This window comes from Myodes glareolus, chromosome 27 (genome assembly GCF_982192425.1).
Source record: "Myodes glareolus chromosome 27, mMyoGla1.1, whole genome shotgun sequence".
NCBI classification, from domain to species: domain Eukaryota; kingdom Metazoa; phylum Chordata; class Mammalia; order Rodentia; family Cricetidae; genus Myodes; species Myodes glareolus.
In genome coordinates, this window is record NC_142052.1 from 32,033,908 (window position 1) to 32,051,528 (window position 17,621).

Here is a 17,621-nt window from a genome sequence, read left to right on the forward strand (position 1 = left end):
GGAGGAGCTTGGGCGTTCCCCGACCCCATAGACGCCCAGGTCGCCCTGCAGTGCTGGCTACCCCCTCCTGCCTGCCATCCTGGCTCCCATCCAGCAGGGGCCCTGACTTCTAGCAGAGGACCATCGGTGGGGTGAGTTTGCTTCGGGCCGTGGCAGGGTCCTGGTGAGGAGGAGCTTGGGTGTTCCCCGACCCCATAGACGCCCAGGTCGCCCTGCAGTGCTGGCTACCCCCTCCCGCCTGCCATGCCAGCTCCCATCCAGGTACGAATTCCTATATTTCTCCCTTCCCCCTGGGGCCATAAAATTTCCCCAGCTCAGCTGCCTTGCAAGCTGGGCCTGGGCTGTAGGCGCAGCCCGGCTCGAGGCAGTTCCTGGGTCTTAAAGGCCTCCCTGAGGACAGGTGGACCAGGTGCCAGCTCAGCCACATTCCTGACCAGCAGGGGCCCTGACTTCTAGCAGAGGGATATCGGAGAGGTAAGTTTGCTTCGGGCCTTGACAGGGTCCTGGTGAGGAAGAGCTTTGGCGTTCCCCGACCCCACAGTCGCCCAGGTCGCCCTGCAGTGCTGGCTACCCCCTCCCACCTGCCATCCCAGCTCCCATCCAGGTACGAATTCCTATATTTCTCCCTTCCCCCTGGGGCCATAAAATTTTCCCCAGCTCAGCTGCCTTGCAAGCTGAGCCTGCATTGTAAGCGCATCCAGGAAAGAGTGAGTGCCTTTGCTTCAATAGCCTGCCTGAGGAAAGGTGGGCATTCTGTCAGTGAAGTCCCTGCCCAAGAAGGGAACCTGACCCGGTAACAGAAGTTCCAATAGAGAACATTTGAAGTAAGAGATGGGCAGACGCCAAGGCAAGACCTCATCCAACAATCTGAAAAACAACATGAAAACACCAGATCCCAAGGACCCTACAACAGAAGGGCTTGAACACCTTAACCCAGAAGAAGTGGAAAAAAGTGCCATTATGAAAGCAATAGAGTCCCTTAAACAGGATATGAATAACTCCCTTAAAGAATTGGATGAGAAATATAACAAAAAGTTTGAAGAAATGAGTATAGAAATGGATGAGAAATATAACAAAAAGTTTGAAGAAATAAGTAAATCTGTGAATGAGACCCTGAGAAACCAAGAAGAAACAATCAAACAAGTAAAGGAAACAGTGCAAGAATGGAAAACTGAAATGGAGGCATGAAGAAAACACAAACGGAGAACCGGCTGGATATGGAAAACCTAGGTAAACGAACAGAGACTACAGAATCAAGCATAACCAATAGAATACAAGAGATAGAAGAACGAATCTCGGAATCAGAAGATACCATAGAGAAAATAAATGCTCTGGTCAAAGAAAACGGCAAATCCAACAAATTCTCTTCACAAAACATTCAGGAAATCTGGGACACAATAAAAAAACCAAATCTAGAGCCCTGTTGCCCTGCTGAGCAGTTCTTCCCAGAGAGGTGAGTGGGTGCTAGCCTGGGCAGCCTGCCTGCCTGTCTGGGAAGGGAGCACAGCCCTCCCCGCCTCAGCTTCTGCGGCAGGGTCTTCGGTGTTCCAAGGGACCCCTCCCCTCCCCCCACTGCTGCGGGCCCTTTGTCTCCTGAGTCCTGGGAAGACCAGCTAGCCCTGATGCCCTGCTGAGCAGTTCTTCCCAGAGAGGTGAGTGGGTGCTAGCCTGGGCAGCCTGCCTGCCTGTCTGGGAAGGGAGCACAGCCCTCCCCCCCTCAGCTTCTGCGGCAGGGTCTTCGGTGTTCCAAGGGACCCCTCCCCTCCCCCACTGCTGCGGGCCCTTTGTCTCCTGAGTCCTGGGAAGACCAGCTAGCCCTGTTGCCCTGCTGAGCAGTTCTTCCCAGAGAGGTGAGTGGGTGCTAGCCTGGGCAGCCTGCCTGCCTGTCTGGGAAGGGAGCACAGCCCTCCCCCCCTCAGCTTCTGCGGCAGGGTCTTCGGTGTTCCAAGGGACCCCTCCCCTCCCCCCACTGCTGCGGGCCCTTTGTCTCCTGAGTCCTGGGAAGACCAGCTAGCCCTGTTGCCCTGCTGAGCAGTTCTTCCCAGAGAGGTGAGTGGGTGCTCACCACTGCCCAGGAAGAGAGCACAGCCCCCCCCCAGCATCTGCAGCAGGGTCTTTGGTGTTCCAAGGGACCCCTCCCCTCCCCTCACTGCTGCGGGCCCTTTGTCTCCTGAGTCCTGGGAAGACCAGCTAGCCCTGTTGCCCTGCTGAGCAGTTCTTCCCAGAGAGGGCTGAGGAGCTCTATCCAGAGAGTGCTGTGAAGTCCTACCCAGAGAGTGCTGAGGAGTTCTATCCAGAAAGTGCTGAGGAGTTTCATCCAGAGTGGAAGAGATGGGCAGGCGCCAATGCAAGAATTCCTCCAACAACCTGAAAGGCAACATGACACCGCCAGAATCCAGGGAGCTCGAAACTAGAAGAATTGAACACCCTACGCCAGAAGAAATAGAAGAAATTGACTCTAAGCGCTTCTTTATGAAAATAATAGAGGAACTTAAACAGGAGGTGAAAATCTGCCGTAAAGAAATGGAAGATAAGTATAACAAAAAAATTGAGGAAATGAGTAAAGAAATGGAAGAGAAATATACCAAAAAGTTTGAAGAAATGAGTAAATCCGTAAATGAAATTCTGGGAAACCAAGAAAAAACAATCAAACAGGTAATAGAAACAGTTCAAGATTTGAAAACTGAAATGGAGTCAATGAAGAAATCACAAACCGAGGGCCGGCTGGCTATGGAAAATCTGGGTAAACGAACAGAGACTTCAGAAACAAGCTTAACCAATAGAATACAAGAGATAGAAGAAAGAATCTCAGACTCTGAGGACACCATAGAGAAATTAAACACTCTGTCCAAAGAAAACAGCAAATCCAACAAATTCTCATCACAAAACATTCAGGAACTGTGGGACACAATAAAAAAACCAAATCTAAGAATAATAGGAGTAGAAGAAGGAGAAGAATTGCATTTCAAAGGTCCAGAAAATATACTCAACAAAATTATAGAAGAAAACTTTCCCATCCTAAAGAACGATATTCCTATGAAGGTTCAAGAAGCATACAGAACACCGAATAGACTGGATCAGAAAAAAACATCCCCTCGTCATATAGTAATCAAAACACAAAGCATTCAGACTAAAGAAAGGATATTGAAAGCTGCAAAGGAAAAAGGTCAAGTAACTTATAAAGGTAAACCTATCAGACTTACACCAGACTTCTCGATGGAAACCATGAAAGCCAGAAGGTCCTGGATAGAGGTACTGCAGAAACTAAGAGACAATGGATGCAAACCCAGACTACTTTACCCAGCCAAGCTATTGTTCACTATCAACGGAGAAAACAAAATATTCCAGGATAAAAACAAATTTAAACAATACGTAGCTACTAATCCAGCCTTACAGAGAATACTAGAAGGAAAATCACAACCCAAGGAATCCAACATTCCCAACACTGCCTACATTAACTCAGACATTTAGCGACCCTCCACAAGCACAACTCAAAGAAGGAAAACACATACACGCTACTACCTAAAAAAATGACCGGAGTCATCGATCACTGGTCATTAATATCACTTAATATCAATGGTCTCAACTCACCTATAAAGAGGCACAGACTTAGAGATTGGATACGAAAACAGGATCCAACATTCTGCTGTTTACAAGAAACACACCTCAACCACAAAGACAGACACCTACTCAGAGTAAAGGGTTGGGAAAAGGTTTTCCAAGCAAATGGACCTAAGAAACAAGCGGGTGTGGCCATTCTAATATCTAACAAAATCGACTTCAAACTAAAATCAATCAGAAGAGATGGAGATGGACATTTCATACTCATAACAGGAACAATTCATCAGGAAGAAGTCTCAATCTTGAATATCTATGCCCCTAATATAAAGGCACCCACATATGTAAAAGAAACTCTTCTAGAACTCAAGGCAGTCATCAAACCACACACACTAATAGTAGGAGACTTCAACACTCCTCTCTCACCAATGGACAGGTCAATCAGACAGAAACCTAACAGAGAAATAAGAGATTTACTGGAGGTACTGAATCAAATGGACTTAACAGACATCTATAGAACACTCCACCCAAATAGGAAAGAGTATACTTTCTTCTCTGCAGCTCATGGAACCTTCTCGAAAATTGACCACATACTTGGTAACAAAGCAAACTTCCACAGATACAAAAAAATATTAGTGACCACCTGTGTCTTGTCAGATCACCATGGATTAAAATTAGAATTCAACAACAATGGTACCCCCATGAAGCCAACAAACTCATGGAAGTTGAACAGTCAACTACTAAATCACCCCTGGGTCAAGGAAGAAATAAAGAAAGAAATTAAAGTCTTCCTTGAATATAATGAAAACAAAGACACAACGTATTCAAACCTATGGGACACAATGAAAGCAGTGCTAAGAGGAAAGTTCATAGCACTAAGTGCCCACCTAAAGAAAACAGAGAAAGCACACATTGGAGACTTAACAACACACTTGAAAGCTCTAGAAAAAAAAGAAGCTGATTTACCCAGGAGGAGTAGAAGACTGGAAATAATCAAACTGAGGGCTGAAATCAACAAAATAGAAACACAGAAAACAATTCAAAGAATCAATGAAGCAAAAAGCTGGTTCTTGGAGAAAATTAACAAGATTGACAAACCCCTATCCAAACTAATCAAACGGCAGAGAGAGAACTTGCAAATTAATAAGATCAGAAATGAAAAGGGGGACATAACCACAGACACAGAGGAAATACAGAGAATCATTAGATCTTACTACGAAAGTTTATATGCCACAAAGTTGGAAAATGTAAAAGAAATGGACATTTTTTTAGATAAGTACCATATACCAAAGTTGAACCAAGACCAGGTGAACAATCTAAATAGACCTGTTAGTCGTGAACAAATGGTGCTGGCATAACTGGATGTCAACCTGTAGAAGAATGAAAATAGATCCATATCTATCACCATGCACAAAACTCAAGTCCAAATGGATTAAAGACATCAACATCAATCTGTCCACTTTGAACCTGATAGAAGAGAAAGTGGGAAGTAGTCTACAAGATATAGGCACAGGAGGCCACTTCCTAAGTAGGACCCCAGCAGCACAGACAATAAGAGAAACAATGAATAAATGGGACCTGCTGAAACTGAAAAGCTTCTGTAAAGCAAAGGACACTATCAGTAAGACAAAAAGGCTGCCTTCTGACTGGGAGAAGATCTTCACCAACCCCTCATCAGACAAAGGTCTGATCTCCAGAATATACAAAGAACTCAAGAAACTAGACACTAAAACTCTAATTAACCCAATTAAAAAATGGGGTACTGATCTGAACAGAGAATTCACAACAGATGAACTTCGAATGGCCAGAAGACACTTAAGGTCATGCTCAACCTCCTTAGCGATCAGGGAAATGCAAATCAAAACCACTTTGAGATACCATCTTACACCTGTCAGAATAGCTAAAGTTAAAAACACCAATGATAACCTATGCTGGAGGGGATGTGGAATAAGGGGAACACTCATCCATTGTTGGTGGGAATGCAAACTTGTGCAGCCACTGTGGAAATCAGTGTGGCGGTTTCTCAGGAAACTGGGAGTCAACCTCCCTCAGGACCCAGCAATTCCTCTCTTGGGAATATACCCTAGAGATGCCCAAACATACTACAAAAGCGTTTGTTCAACTATGTTCATAGCAGCACTATTTGTAATAGCCAGAACCTGGAAACAGCCTAGGTGCCCCTCAATAGAAGAATGGTTAAAAAAGGTGTAGAACATATACACATTAGAGTTTTACTCAGCGGTAAAAAATAATGACATCTTGAATTTTGCATGCAAATGGATGGACATAGAAAACGCTTTACTGAGTGAGGTAAGCCAGACCCAAAAAGAGGAACACGGTATGTATTCACTCATAAGTGGATTCTAACCATAACTAAAGGTCTTTGAGCCTATTATTCGTGATCCTAGAGAAGCTAAATAAGAAGACGAACCTGATGAAGATTATTTACCTATCCGCCAGGAGGTAGGAAATAGTCAAGAGTCCCAGGTAACCTTGGGTGCATGGGGGGGGGGGTGGGAGGGTTGATGGAAGGGGAGAGGGTTAGAGAGAAGGGAGTAGGGGAGGAATGGAGAAAGCTCGGTTGACCGGGATGGGGGAAGGGAGGAAGGATGAATGTGGGATCAGGGAAGAATATATTTCAACTAAGGGAGTCATATTAGAGTTTACAGGAAACTTGATTATATATGGGATCCCAGGTCCAAGGAGAGATCCCCAGATTGTTCTCTGGACAGAGGAGGGGGTGCCTGAACCGGCCTTGGCCCGTGACCATACTGATGAATATTTTGCTTATCACCATAGATCCCTCATCTGGCGTTGGATGACGATACAGATGGAGGCCCGCGTTGGAGCACCGAACTGAGCCCCCCAAGATCCAAACGAGGAGCAAAAGGAGGAAGAAAATGACGAAGGACTGCGAGGGATACTATCACCCACTGATACAAGGGGTCGGATCTAATGAGAGTTTACCAAGGCCAGATGGACCGTGACTGAACGACCATGTGATCCAACCAGAGTCTCTGAATGTGGCCGGATTTTCTGAATGTGGCTGGCCTGCAGTCTTTCCGAGAAGCCATTGACAATGACACTGGGACTGGTTTCCTCTGCATATACTGGATTTTTGGGATCCAGTCTGTTTGGATGCTCACCTTCCTGGACCTGGAGTGAGGGGGGAGGAACTTGGACTTCCCACAGGGCAGGAGACCCTGACTTCCCTAGGGGACAAAGAGGGAGGAGGAGAGGGAGGGGGGAGTGGGAGGGCGTTGGGAGGAGGGGCGTAAATGGAAACTTTTTATAATTTAATAAAATTACAAAAAAAAAATAAAACACTCATTATATTCACCTCCAAAAAAAAAAAACACCAAATCTAAGAATAATAGGGATTGAAGAAGGAGAAGAACTGCAGATCAAAGGCCCAGAAAATATATTCAACAAAATTATAGAAGAAAACTTTCCCAACCTAAAGAACGATATTCCTATGAAGGTTCAAGAAGCATACAGAACACTGAATAGACTGGATCAGAAAAAAACATCTCCTCGCCATATAATAATCAAAACACAAAACATAAATATTAAAGAAAAAATTTTAAGAGCTGCAAAGGAAAAAGGTCAAGTAACTTATAAAGGTAAACCTATCAGGCTTACACCGGATTTCTCTATGGAAACCATGAAAGCCAGAAGATCCTGGATAGAGGTACTGCAGAAACTAAGAGACCATGGATGCAAACCCAGACTACTATACCCAGCCAAGCTATTGTTCACTATCAACGGAGAAAACAAAATATTCCAGGATAAAAACAAATTTAAACAATACGTAGCTACTAATCCAGCCTTACAGAGAATATTAGAAGGAAAATCACTACCGAAGGAATAAAACATTCCCAACACGGCCTACAATAACTCGAACATCTAGCGACCATTCACAAGCACAAATCAAAGAAGAAAAACACATACACTCTACTACCTAAAAAAAAAAAAAATGACCAGAGTCAACAACCACTGGTCATTAATATCACTTAATATCAATGGACTCAATTCACCTATAAAGAGGCACAGACTTAGAGATTGGATACGAAAACAGGATCCAACATTCTGCTGTTTACAAGAAACACACCTCAACCACAAAGACAGACACCTACTCAGAGTAAAGGGTTGGGAAAAGGTTTTCCAAGCAAATGGACCTAAGAAACAAGCGGGCGTGGCCATTCTAATATCTAACAAAATCGACTTCAAACTAAAATCAATCAGAAGAAATGGAGATGGACATTTCATACTCATAACTGGAACAATTCATCAGGAGGAAGTCTCAATCCTGAATATCTATGCTCCTAATATAAAGGCACCCACATATGTAAAAGAAACTCTTCTAGAACTCAAGGCGGTCATCAAACCACACACACTAATAGTAGGAGACTTCAACACTCCTCTCTCACCAATGGACAGGTCAATCAGACAGAAACCAAACAGAGAATTGAGAGATCTATTGGAGGTATTGAATCAAATGGACTTAACAGACATCTATAGAACACTCCACCCAAATAGGAAAGAATATACCTTTTTCTCTGCAGCTCATGGAACCTTCTCGAAAATTGACCACATACTCGGCAACAAAGCAAACTTCCACAGATACAAAAAAATATTAGTAACTACCTGTGTCTTGTCAGATCACCATGGACTAAAATTAGAATTCAACAACAATGCTCCCCCCAGGAAGCCAACAAACTCTTGGAAACTGAACAGTCAACTACTAAATCACCCCTGGGTCAAGGAAGAAATAAAGAAAGAAATTAAACTCTTCCTTGAATTTAATGAAAACAAAGACACAACATACTCAAACCTATGGGACACTATGAAAGCAGTGCTAAGAGGAAAGTTCATAGCACTAAATGCCCAATTAAAGAAAGCGGAGACAGCACACATTGGAGACTTAACAGCACACTTGAAAGATCTAGAAAAAAAGAAGCTGATTCACCCAGGAGGTCTAGAAGACTGGAAATAATCAAACTGAGGGCTGAAATCAACAAAATAGAAACACAGAAAACAATCCAAAGAATCAATGAATCAAAAAGCTGGTTCTTGGAGAAAATCAACAAGATTGACAAACCCCTATCCAAATTAATCAAACGGCAGAGAGAGAACATGCAAATTAATAAGATCAGAAATGAAAAGGGGGACATAACCACAGGCACAGAGGAAATTCAGAGAATCATTAGATCTTACTATGAAAGTTTATATGCCACAAAGTTGGAAAATGTAAAGGAAATGGACATTTTTTTAGATAAGTACCATATACCAAAGTTGAACCAAGAACAGGTGAACAATCTAAATAGACCTGTTAGTCGCGAAGAATTAGAAGCTGTTATCAAAAATCTCCCTACCAAAAAAAGCCCAGGACCAAATGGTTTCAATGCAGAATTCTACAAGAACTTCCAGGAAGAGCTAATACCTATACTCCTTAATGTATTCCACAATATAGAAACAGAAGAGTCATTGCCTAACTCCTTTTATGAAGCTACAGTTACCCTAATACCAAAGCCACACAAAGATACAACCAAGAAAGAGAATTACAGGCCAATCTCACTCATGAACATCGATGCGAAAATTCTCAATAAAATACTGGCAAACCGAATCCAAGAGCACATTAGAAAAATTATCCATTATGATCAAGTCGCCTTCATTCCAGAGATGCAGGGCTGGTTCAACATACGCAAATCTATCAATGTAATCCATCATATAACTAAACTGAAAGAAAAAAACCATATGATCATCTCACTAGATGCTGAAAAAGCATTTGACAAAATTCAACACCCATTTATGATAAAGGTGTTGGAGAGACTGGGGATACAAGGATCATACCTAAATATAATAAAAGCAATATACAGCAAGCCGACAGCTAACATCAAACTGAATGGAGAGAAACTCAAAGCCTTTCCACTAAAATCAGGAACGCGACAAGGCTGTCCACTCTCTCCATACCTCTTCAATATAGTGCTTGAAGTTCTAGCAATAGCAATAAGACAACATAAGGAGATCAAGGGGATTCGTATTGGAAAGGATGAAGTTAAACTTTCGTTATTTGCTGACGATATGATAGTTTACATAAGTGACCCCAAAAACTCTACCAAAGAACTCCTACAGCTGATAAACACCTTTAGTAACGTGGCAGGATACAAGATCAACTCCAAAAAATCAGTGGCCCTCCTATACACAAAGGATAAAGAAGCAGAGAGGGAAATCAGAGAAGCATCACCTTTCATGATAGCCACAAATAGCATAAAATATCTTGGGGTTACTCTAACCAAGGAAGTGAAAGACCTATTTGACAAAAACTTTAAGTCTTTGAAGAAAGAAATTGAGGAGGATACCAGAAAATGGATAGACCTCCCCTGCTCTTGGATTGGGAGAATCAACATAGTAAAAATGGCAATTCTACCAAAAGCAATCTATAGATTCAATGCAATCCCCATCAAAATCCCATCAAACTTCTTCACAGACCTTGAGAGAACAATAATCAAGTTTATATGGCAAAACAAAAAACCCAGGATAGCCAAAACAATCTTATACAATAAAAGAACTTCTGGAGGCATTACCATCCCTGACTTCAAACTCTATTATAGAGCTACAGTATTGAAAACAGCTTGGTATTGGCATAAGAACAGAGAAGTCGACCTATGGAATCGAATAGAAGACCCAGATATTAACCCACAAACTTATGAACACCTAATTTTCGACAAGGGAGCTAAAGATATACAATGGAAGAAGGAAAGCATCTTTAACAAATGGTGCTGGCATAACTGGATGTCAACCTGTAAAAAAATGAAAGTGGATCCATATCTATCACCATGCACAAAAATCAAGTCCAAATGGATTAAAGACATCAACATTAATCCGTCCACTTTGAACCTGATAGAAGAGAAAGTCGGAAGTAGTCTACAAGATATAGGCACAGGAGGCCTCTTCCTAAGTAGGACCCCAGCAGCACAAACAATAAGAGAAACAATGAATAAATGGGATCTACTGAGACTGAGAAGCTTTCTGTAAAGCAAAGGACACTGTCAGTAGGACAAAAAGGCTGCCTTCTGACTGGGAGAAGATCTTCACCAACCCCTCATCAGACAAAGGTCTGATCTCCAAAATATACAAACAACTCAAGAAACTAGGCACTAAAACTCTAATTAACCCAATTAAAAAATGGGGTACTGAACTGAACAGAGAATTCACAACAGATGAACTTCGAATGGCCAGAAGACACTTAAGGTCATGCTCAACCTCCTTAGCGATCAGGGAAATGCAAATCAAAACCACTTTGAGATACCATCTTACACCTGTTAGAATAGCTAAAGTCAAAAACACCAACGATAGCCTATGCTGGAGAGGATGTGGGGTGAGGGGAACACTCATCCATTGTTGGTGGGAATGCAAACTCGTGCAGCCACTGTGGAAATCAGTGTGGCGGTTTCTCAGGAAACTGGGAGTCAACCTCCCTCAGGACCCAGCAATTCCACTCTTGGGAATATACCCTAAAGATTCCCTAACATACTACAAAAGCATTTGTTCTACTATGTTCATAGCAGCACTATTTGTAATAGCCAGAACCTGGAAACAGCCTAGGTGCCCCTCAATAGAAGAATGGTTAAAAAAGGTGTGGAACATATACACATTAGAGTTTTACTCAGCGGTAAAAAACAATGACATCTTGAATTTTGCATGCAAATGGATGGACATAGAAAACGCTTTACTGAGTGAGGTAAGCCAGACCCAAAAAGAGGAACAAGGTATGTATTCATTCATAAGTGGATTCTAACCATAATTAAAGGTCTTTGAGCCTATTATTCGTGATCCTAGAGAAGCTAAATAAGAAGATGAACCTGATGAAGATTATTTAGCTATCCCCCAGGAGGTAGGAAATAGACAAGAGTCCCAGGTAACCTCGGGTGCATGGGGGGGTGGGAGGGTTGATGGAAGGGGAGAGTGTTAGAGAGAAGGGAGTAGGGGAGGATCGGGGAAAGCTCGGTGGCCTGGGATCGGGGGGGAGGGAGGAAGGATGAATATGGGATCAGGGAAGAATATATTTCAACTAAGGGAGTCATTTTAGGGTTTACAGGTGACTTGATTATATATGGGATCCCAGGTCCAAGGAGAGATCCCCCAGATTGTTCTCTGGACAGAGGAGAGGGTGCCTGAATCGGCCGTGGCCCATAACCATACTGATGTATATTTTGCTTATCACCATAGATCCTTCATCTGGCAAAGAACGGCGATACAGTCAGAGACCCACATTGGAGCACCGGACTGAGCCCCCCGAGGTCCAAATGAGGAGCAGAAGGAGGAAGAACATGAAAAAAGAAATCAGTATTGCGAGGGATGCTATCACCCACTGATACAAGGGAACGGATCTAATGAGAGTTTACCAAGGCCAGTTGGACTGGGACTGAACGAGCACGTGATCTAACCAGATTCTCGGAATTTGGCCGGATTCTCTGAATGTGGCTGGCCCGAAGTCTTTCTGAAAAGCCATTGACTATGATACTGGGACCTGTTTCCTCTGCATATACTGGATTTTGGGGATCCAGTCTGTTTGGACACTCACCTTCCTGGACCTGGAGGGAGGGGGAATGAACTGGAACTTCACACAGGGCAGGAAACCCTGACTACCCTAAGGGACGAAGAGGGAGGAGGAGAGGGAGTGGGGGGGAGTGGGAGGGTGTTGGGAGGAGGGGCGGAAATGGAAACTTTTATAATTTAATAAAATTTACTTAAAAAAAAAAGAAAAATGTGAACTGGACTAATGTTACCCAGCTACCTTTGATAATAAGTGAACAGAAATTAAATAATCACAAACCTCATACCTTTCTCAAAGTTTTTTCAAAGTGATCCTTAAACTGATATGTGTGACTCCCCAACTTACTGATGTCTTCCCAAAAAAAAGAAGCCTCATGATACAGATGCTGTCTTTCAAATGGAGGAGATTGCATTCAATGACTCTACTGCCCATCATGCATTCTTCCGGTTTCTGGAAAATGCAGCCCCAATGATGAGCAATCCCAAAACAAGCATGAAATTATTTAAAATTTGCTTCCTGCTACATGGAATATAGCAGGAAATGTGGACTGGGCCCTATCTACCTGTCTAACACAATGAACACCTGAGAAGGCTCTACACATCTACACTACACTCCTTTTGTCCTTTGGAACTAAGCTTCACTGTATGACATCATTGTGGCTAGCAGCAACAGCACAATAAAAGCCTTCTAAACATGTATAGGTATAAGAAATTTGATATCATCATTTTCCTACCAGTTACCAAAATATTTAAAACATTTATTACACAAACCTGAAATTAGAATTAGATATACAAAACTTCTGGAATCTAGAAATTCAGTTTTCTAATCTCACTTCCCAATGAACAACAAAAGCAGTGCCCATGTGGATACTCTGGACAGTGATACAACCTGCATCATAGTCTCCATTTCCAGGGCTTCAGAGTCTCCCTTTACCCTGTAAATCTCTACAAAAGGAGGCTCAGAGAAGAAGGACCCCTGCCAACATGAAACACATGGACCAACATGACTACAGTCTGGTTCATCCAAGTCACAGCAGAAATGACAGTTCAACAGGCCTGCTCTGAACACCTTCCACGCAACATGGTATAGCTTTGTGTCTTCCTACAACAGAGGCAAAAGAGAAACATGGAAAGAAACCACTAACCTGCCACTAGTACTCCTGATTGCTAACCCTTCCCAGAATCCCTAATTGGCTAGGGTCACCTAGCTGGGCCTCAGGATATTAGCAGCTCCCCTACAAGATGATTAGAGATTAAAAGACTCAGACAGCACAGGCTTTTCAGTTCTGCCCTCCCAGACTAGCAGACAGTTCCCTAGTTCACTTTGTAATTAGTACACATGATTCCACTCCCCTAGAGCAGATCCTGTTCCTCATCCAAAGCACAGGGTCCTTTGTGTGCACATTCCATTTCACACTCACTTTCCAGTGCAGCTATCCATTGGCTCAGAGATGGGAAATCCTTCAGACAAACAGGTCACATTCATAAAGTAACCACTGTTACTGTGTAACTATGGTTACTTGTAACTGTTGTTAAAGAAAGACAGACCAGGAATTATAAAACAATCCAGGCATATCAGGGCTTGGAGGCAGCAAGGAGAATGCAAATATGATGTAGTTGTCATCACTAAAATTATTTTGAAAACTTGAGACAGACTTTATGGTCATGTACTCCAGAGACTAGAGATTTGCATTAGAGCACATTCAAAATTTCTCATGTATTTTCTCGAAAGATCAATGTCTTAATGCAGAAAAATTCTGTTAAGTAGGGCCACAACATTTTACCCAGATCTTCAATTTTAGATGAACTATTGTAAATACAACAATTAGGTTTAAAGATAAGGTCAAGCCCTTTCCCAGATTCCTTTTTGCGCTGGTCTGTGGACTGCAAACAATGGTCAATCAGGACACTGATAGAGCATCTACAACTAACTACCTGATTCCACATAGCTAATCTCAACTACTTATGAAGGGGGAAAGTTTTCACCCTCAGTCCAGCCTCTCCTTTTCTGCACGGTGTCTCCACCAGCTTCAATAAACTCTTCCACTTATTGTGTTCTGAAGACAGAAGGAATGTTCCATATGCAAATCCCTTCCCTGCAACTGCATTGCATAGTCAACCACATGACTCAAATGCATAATTTTAAAACTGTGAGGTGGTACAATCATTTTTAAAGGAATTTTGAAAGTCTAATGTACAGGACAGCAAGGTCATTACCCTGGACAGCAGCAGACCAAGGCCACCTGAGTCAACATAAGAGAACTTGTCTCAGAAACAATTTTTCTGACAGAATGGAAATGCAGCTGTTCTAGAAATGATGTGCCTTTCCATTGAGAAATGATTTTACACACATAGAGTGCCAACCTGTAATGCCTCCTTGAAAGGCTTGATAGAGGTTGTTCTTTGATATGGGGATGTGCCTGGTGTCTGGTTTTAAATAAGTGGTGGCTTCTTCGTAACGGTTTGGAGCCAAGTATCTGGACAATTCAGTTGAACAATGTGTGCCTTAGCATCCTAAACTCTAACAGTCCTGATTAAAACACATTTATCTTTTGGGTGAATTAGAGGCAGTCTTCCCTCAGCTAAATTCTACTTTGTGAGACTGAACTATTTCCAAGGTTTTGGCAAATCCTTCATATCAGCAATTCAACTCTTCTACATTGCAGCTTAGAAGTGCAGTGCTACCCAACAAGTGAGATGCCTTAATAACGTCCACATAGTTAAATATAAATGGAGATTGTACATAAGGTTAAATGCAAAGTGCTCAATATCGAGAAGATACTGGAGAAACTAAGATTCTCGGACTTTGGTATTATGAAGTTGACAAGAAAGATGTTTGTACACACAGCACCCTGCTCCCAATTCTCTAAGCCGATTAAGCCCAAAGCGGAAAGTTGTTCAGAGGCCTGTCCCTCGGTCTAGGAATTCACAGGACCGCATGGGACTTCACAATGCGGGGAATCCGGTGGCAGATTCCCTCACGGATCCCGAAAGAACACAAAATCCTGTCTGCTGCACCTCACCCTCCGCTCCTCCCCATCTGGAGACAGCATTCCCCCGCTCACCATGCTGTCGTTTCTCAGCTCGCCAAAACTCTCAGTTCATCATCTCCCAGCAGCGGCAACTTCACCGCAACACAGGAAACTAGCGGTGCCAGTTCCTCGGCAAAATCAGCAAAATCAAGACGGAATGCGGATGCCCGGAAGAGGCCGGCACGACTTCTGACTGGCAGGTCACTTGGAGTTCCTGATTGGCTAGTGCGGCCTGAGTGACAAGAACACCTCCCACAGGGCTGAAGTGTAGGTCAAGAGACAGCACAGAGGTTTCTGATCATTCCATCCACCTGAGTCAAAGATCTTTTCTTGATTGGCCAAGATAGGCATTTCAATAGCACTTCTCCCTGGCTATAAAAGCAGACGCCAGCAAAATCTTGCACTCCTTAGGAACTTTCCCTTTTTCCTCCAGGACACAACGTGGCTAGCTGGCTTGTACTGTGCACTGTGCTGTGCCAGGTGGGTGCAGGGATTCCCTGTCCCACAGGGGGAAGAATGCCCAGAATATTAACAGCTAAAGAGAATTTTAAAGTCACAAAAGGAGATGATTGTTCATGCTTCTTGCTGAGGTCGGATGACCTGAAGATGCTTTTTACAAGGTTTTCACAGATATTTCACACAACAGAAAAGAGAAAAGCAGGAGCCAAATCTCAAACAAGATTATAGGTCTTTCCCCCATCACAAGGCTGGATGATGGCTCCTTTGCTTTAGGAGTTTTATTACTGAAACTCGAGGCAAACTTCAGGAAAATGAATAATAATAAAAAGAGCAGTGTTCATGGAAATGTGAATACATAGAGAATAATGGAGCCGGAAGGAATGTCTTCATGAGCACTATTGTTAGCCAGCACATCTTCCTCCATGGTCAGGTGAATAAAACATACAACTGCAGTATTCAAGATTCTATACATGAACAGGACATGTAGAATGAAGCTCAACAGGTACATAAAAAGTGGGCTTATTAGAATGTCTCACAAGCTGTTTCAGGTTGTCTAAAAACATCTTCTTTTAAATGACAATTGAAGAACCCAGTAGATTGCTTCTCAGCCTTTTCCTAAAGATCAAGTGAAGAATCCAGTAGTTGTTCAGCCCATGAGGCTTGATGTCTCAGCTGGTTTTAAGTATTCACCAAAATTTCAAAGAAGTAGTCTCTAGTACTAGTAAAGGAATGAGCTTGGTAGCCAGAGCAAGGTGACAAAATGAGACTTTTCTACTTCAATATACTTTATGTGTAATTGCCGCTACCAGAAGGTGAGAAGGTTAAAGATAGATCATAGTCTTGTTTGATTTAGATTTTCTTGTTTTGGCGATTTCAAGACAGGATTTTTCTGTGTAGCTGTGGAACTCATTCTATAGAACAGACTGGTCTCAAACTCAGAAAATTTCAGTGCCTCTTGTTGGGCCCAGATTATGGCCCCTAGAGAGAGACCACCAGAGAGTTACAGACTATAATAAGCAAGGTTTAATCAGCATAATACAAACATGTTTGGAACTCATCTCCATCCCCCTTACAGCAAGGTAGAGAAGAGTTGTATATCCTCTGTGGGGTAAGCTTTTAAAGACATAACTACAAAGAGAATCTTTGAAGCTGCTTTGGCATGGGTACAAGGACTTTTGCTCTCTCCCATTCTGTTAGGTCAGCTTTCTCCTTGTTCTTAGGGTAAAGTCACTGTTCTTGAGTTATGCCATCTTCATCAGCCAGTACCAGGTGGCTGGCTGAACTGAGCTAAGTGACTTTGTACTTGGAATATCCTGGGTGGGAGAGGGGAAGGCCACTATCTTCTTGGGAAAACATTCTGCTAGGAAATTTCTTCTTACCCCTTTGAGAATAAGAGGTGAGGGTTCCACATTCCCCACTTCTCTTGGTCCTAAGATTAATCATAAGCTGGCTTTGCTACCTTTGGCCAAATTGTCTTTTACAATAACAGAGTCATTTTTATAGGTTTTTTGACTTAGCATTTTAACAGGGATTATCGGACCTTGTATTCCTTTAACTGCTTCTAGCTGACTTTAGGGTGTCATTGTCAAGGGTTAACAAAGGTGAAATGCAGTCAAAAACAGAAAATTTTAGGAACATTTGGTTTGTGAACTTTGTTGAAGAGCCAGGAAGCATTTATATCTACTAGACTGGTCCACATCAGTTTTTAATAATTCCATGGTCCACAGTCATTTGGAGCAGGTTTTAGTCAGCAATTGATGCTTGTTTGTGTCTGCCAGCCAAAGCAAAACCTGCTAAGACAAATTTAAACAAGGAACAGGACTTAATACATTTGAAACTTTTAGGCCCATATTAAAATTCATATTATAAAAATAGCAAATAACAGATATCTATAAAACAGTCAAAATAGACTTATACCTTTGAGTCTCAGCAAAAAACACAGAAAATCCTGAGCTTGTAATGTGGAGATTTGGAGACTGTGATAGAAAATGCAGGGATCGTGACACTTGAGCC

The 17,621-nt window shown here is 42.6% G+C and overlaps 1 protein-coding gene across 1 annotated transcript in view; it reads right to left on the reverse strand.

Annotated features, from left to right (window-relative positions):
* LOC148117685 (uncharacterized) overlaps window positions 1–17,377 on the reverse strand; it is a 39,929-nt gene extending 22,552 nt beyond the window's left edge. The window contains exon 1 of the mRNA XM_087902210.1: window positions 15,183–17,377. The gene's annotated coding sequence lies outside the window, so the exon portion shown is untranslated. The remainder of the gene's footprint in view (window positions 1–15,182) is intronic.
* Window positions 17,378–17,621: the final 244 nt, after the last annotated feature.